The 5160-nt window shown below is 44.6% G+C and overlaps 1 pseudogene; it reads left to right on the plus strand.

Moving 5' to 3' along the window:
• Positions 1-3511, plus strand: part of LOC102502068 (mitochondrial import receptor subunit TOM20 homolog pseudogene) — a 9916-nt pseudogene extending 6405 nt beyond the window's left edge.
• Positions 3512-5160: the final 1649 nt, after the last annotated feature.

Genomic DNA, 5160 nt, shown 5'->3' on the forward strand with positions numbered 1-5160 from the left:
GATCATTTGCTGACAATAACATGTTTGTTGATGTGCTTGATTGAGACAATATACAGTGTACTCTGGATGGAAAATCTCATTTTGTATGCTGTAATGATGTACAGTGAATGAATGCAAATAAATAAATTGAAATTAAAAAAAGATGACTTAATGATGGTAATTACATCTACACTCAAATATATAAAGTATATATTATGGGATCCAAAGGGGAGAGATAGACACCCCATTCCCAGGACTGGAGAGATCATCTAAATTGGAAATCCTTGGTAAAGTCTGAATTGGTTAAGAATCTGAATTAAACCAAATGGACTTAGTGTGGCATTTATAAAGTACTTCATTCAGCAGATGCAGGATACATGTTCATCAGCACTCTGGAGCATTCTCCAGAATAGGCTATATTTAAGGCTACAAAATAAGCCTCAACAAAAATTTTAAAATCTGTATCAAGTACCTTTTCTGACTACAGTGGATCAAAATAGAAAGTAGAAAGAGGGATTTAGGAAACTGTAAAGATAATATGGGATTAAATATGCTCTTGGACCACTGGGCCAATGAAGGGCTTAAGTAGGAAATTTAAATATTTCTCAGAATAAGTGAAAATGAGAACACAACACAGGGAAACTTATGGGGTACAGCAAACACCATGCTAAGAAGGACATTTATAGCAATAAACACTTTCATTTAAGAAGTAGAAAGGTTTCAGATAACTTAACAATGCACCTCAAGGAGCTAGCAAATGAAGCACATACCAAACTTAGAAGCAAAGGAAGAGTTAAGGATGACAGCAGAAGTAAATGAACAAATACAAAAGATCTCTCAGTATTTTTTTTTCCTTTTAAAATTTTGCCAAGTGGTGTGTGCATGTGATAATAGGTGGGAGAAAATCAAAACATCCCCCATGAGACATGATCATGCCACAGCAGTCTTCTCTCCATTTTTCTTTCTGGGCATGTTTTACAAGCTGCAGGGTCAGCTGTGTGGGATTCAGCTGCCTTAACCACTAGGCCAGGGGCTGATCCAAAAAGATCTATTGAAACAAAAAATTGATTTTTTACCTTAGGAAAGAACAGAAACTGAAAGATTGGAAGGTATCATAGCAGGGAGGACAACTGTAGATACTAGAGATAGTATAGGAATGTTGGATAATAGGGGGGTGGGTAATAGGGAAGGAGAGGGACAGGGAAAAACCAGTTAATTGATACAAAAAATGAAAAAATAGATTAAGAAATAGGTAAGTTTTGTGTAGTAGAGTTTAGCTCCTTTTACCACACAAATGAAAAAATTTTATGTTAATCTGTTTGTAGCTGTATTTATCTCAACATTTTGTAAACCTAAATGTACCCAATAAAAGATTTTTTTAAAGTAAAAAAAAAAAAAAGGCAAACTAGAATATGACCCCAGAACTGGAGGAACAGCACATCATGGCACTTCATCTCCCTCTATTCAACAGCAGGTGACCCAGATCCAGCATTTCCCAACATCCAATCTGGCACCAGATAGCAGTCCTGATAAGTAAATTCTTCTCCCCCAAATAAAGGGAATCCCTTTTTACAAATTTAGACAAGGCTGAACCCCAAACTAGGGGTACTGATCTGGATCACTCCAGCAATTAGCAGGCCAGGAAAGTGTTTACCTTACCTTCTCTACGAAGAGACTGAGGTAAGTAGGAAGAATGGCAGGAGAAGCCTAGCTAATACAAGTACATTGTCCAGGAAGCCTCTTTATCTCCTTTAGAGGCCCAAGCCTCCTTCCCACCACAAAGAAACACCTGGTGATCCAGCCTGGAGAAACTCCTTTGGGCTCTCAGCGCCAGTAGGAATCAGTAGGAGAACTAGTAGCACTAAATAAATCAAGGAGACTAAATAATTCCAGGAAGATTGAAAGTTAAGCTATTATTGGGAACACAGCACATAAAAGTAAGACAGGACCTGCTGCAGAGCACTGAGAGGGACACAGACTGCGAGCTCATCTTGGGAAGCTGCAAGGGCCAGCTGACTGAAAGAGAACACTGAACTCCGTTCACCCAAACCCCAGGTACACAGCGTCACGACAAGGTGGATCAGGACATTCCCTCTGATTAAATGGTGGGAATACCCACCTGCTCCCCTGGGACACCAAAAGAAACACCCTGCCTCTCTGCTGCTTGCTGCAGAGAAGCTTCTCTGGACTTGTGGAATAATGTGAGTACAAGAATGGGGAAAGGTAACTGACAAAGAGGAGGGTGTCAAAGATTTCCCCTCTATGGGAGATTCAGGGAGCAAACTGTGTATCACCCTACTGTGTTTCAGCTCCAGAGACCTGGTCCCACAAGCCAGCAAGAACAGCTCACACTGGGTCATCGGTAGGTCTGGTCCAACCCCTACTTCCAACAGCACAAATGCATACAATCTACGAGATGGACTATGCAGCTTGCACTGCGGGGGGGAGGGGGGGCACTGAGTAGAGGTTCAGGATGACACAGGCAGTTTAATCTCACCTCCTGGATCTGTAGACATACAGAGATTCTTGTCCTGCCACCCAATGCCACACACGCACACACACACAAAGCCTGCAGCTACCAGTCCTGCCTATAAGAAGTGTGCCTCTCTCATAGTTTCTGCTCAGGTCCACAGGTTCAGCCCTGGAGATAAGCAGGAACATGCTCCCAGTTTAGTCTCACCCTTTGGAACTGAAGACACAGCAGCTCCAGCTCTGACACCCAGCTGAAAAGATATGAACAGGTGGCAGTCATAGGGCCAGCCCTTTGGCAACCATGCAGTTCTTGCAAGGGTCCACAGCCTGACTGTAGAGGCTAGTGGAAAGAGCAATTTCTGGCCCACTTCCTAGCTACACAGACTTGCAGCTGCCCTAGTCTTGCCTCTTAGCTGTACAACAGTATGTAGTTCCCACCCAGCCTTGAAACCATCTGAAAGCATGCCCAGCCCTCTCCTATACTAACAACCCCTGAGGCGCCCACCTTCATCAGTATACCTGCAGAGGAGACAGGGACCGGAGGCAGAGAGCTCGCGGGCGTCGGTGTGAGTCCTGCCGAGCGCGCAGTCTTGGCGGCTGACCTCTGGTGCCGGCCCGGTCGCTGACTCGCAGTCTGCGTGTCGAAGATGGTGGGCCGAACAGCGCCATCGCCGCCGGCGTGTGTGGGGCGCTCTTCATCGGGTACTGCATTTACATCGACCACAAGCGCCAGAGTGACCCCAACTTCAAGAAGAGGCTGCGAGAACGAAGAAACAGAAGCTTGCCAAGGAGCGAGCTGGGCTTTCCAAGTTACCTGACCTTAAAGATGCTGAGGCGGCTCAGAAATTCTTCCTTGAAGAAATACAGCTTGGTGAACTTACTGGCCCAAGGCGAGTATAAGAAGGGCGTGGACCACCTGACCAACGCCAGTCGCTGCAAGTGTTGCAGCAGACGCTGCAGAGTCCGTTCCAGATGCTGCTGACCAAGCTCCGCACCATCAGTCAGAGAATTATAAGTGCTCAGAGCTTGGCTGAAGACGATGTGGAGTGAGAGACGAATGTCAACATAATAAAATCGCAATTAAAAATACTTTAAATATCTTTAACTGGGAAGTTGAGCAGCTCTGGGAGTAAGGCAAAAGATGCTTGTTATAGACTATCCTATGCTGAAATCGACCAAAGTTAAGGTTTACTTTGTGTAGATATATTTGTTTTATTTATTTTTTCCCAGTGTAAAGTGTATTTTGATAGAAAGCTTATCATTTTATAAATACACTATGAGTTACCCCCCAAAAAATAATAATAATAATACCTGCAGAGGAATGTAACAGCTGTGGAGAGAATCAAGTACTGGAGTGGAGAGCTTCCTCCACCTTCAGGGATTGCATACAACTGGATTACTAAACAACTAGCCACTCCCTGTATCACAACTACACAACAAACACCTACATTTTTCATCTTTCCTTCGTGCAATCCATCCAAGGCAGAGGTCATTACTTATTTTCAATTAATATTTTTACTTAACTATCTCCTAAACAGGAGGATCCTGCTCCCTACACAGGATCTGAGAACTTAGACAACCATACAACAAGGCAGAAACTGCCATCAGTTCAAGGGAACCCACCCTCCTACAGGTAGAACACCAGTGCCCAACACTAATCTCATCTAAGACCTCAAAACACTGGCCTGGAGGCTCCTACTGATTTTGAAAACACACAAAGTCTTCAATAAATAAATGCATAAATGAAAAGCAAACAAATACACAAGTAAACCCTCCACCAGATGCTTAAAAAATCAAGGTAGGGAGGGAACCACCAGTTAGCGTAATGGCTATGTCGCTGGACTCCCACGTAGTCGACCGCAGTTCACGTCCCGGACCCGGTGGCTTAGAACTCACGCTGGGCACGTATGCGTGCGTGCCCAAGATCCCAAGAGGAGAATGGAGGAGAAGGGATTGTGGCGTGACCATCCGCCCTGGGGGGTGATTTCTCACTTTCTGTCTCTATGTCTCTCTCTGTCTGGTGAGTGCCCTACAGCAAAAACCTCTCCAAAAAAAAATCAAGGTAGGGATACAAGAAATGGGGTTGGGGGGGTAGATAGAGGGGGACAATAAACAAGCAAGGAAGTACCTCTTCCCTAAAGGAACACCCTAATTCCAGATAAACAATAGACTAAATTCAATAGAGAGATAGACATCTTTTTCTTTTCTTTCTTTTTTTTTTGGAGAGGTTTTTGCTACAGGGTGCATGCGCTTGCCAGTCAGACAGAGAGATAGAAAGCGAGAAATCTCCCCCTGGGGGGATGGCCACGCCGCAATCCCTTCTCCTCCATTCTCCTCTTGGGATCTTGGGCACGCACGCATACGTGCCCAGCGTGAGTTCTAAGCCACCGGGTCCGGGACGTGAACTGCGGTCGACTACGTGGGAGTCCAGCGACATAGCCATTACGCTAACTGCTGGTCCTGAGAGATAGACATCTTTAAAAAGAATCAAATAGAAATCTTACAGGTGAAAAAGTAATTCTGTATAGAGCCACGAACAAGTAAGAACATGCAGACAAACCAATTGATCCCATATAGGATCCCACATAGCTGAATGTGTGATTTGAGTCCTAGACCTAGTGGTTTGAAAAATACACTGGGCGCATGTGCATGTGTGCCAAAAATCTGAAGAGGAGATTGGGGGAGAAGGGGTTTGAGTGTGACCACCCC

This window comes from Tupaia chinensis, unplaced genomic scaffold (assembly GCF_000334495.1).
Source record: "Tupaia chinensis unplaced genomic scaffold, TupChi_1.0 Scaffold143636_1, whole genome shotgun sequence".
Lineage (NCBI taxonomy): Eukaryota > Metazoa > Chordata > Mammalia > Scandentia > Tupaiidae > Tupaia > Tupaia belangeri.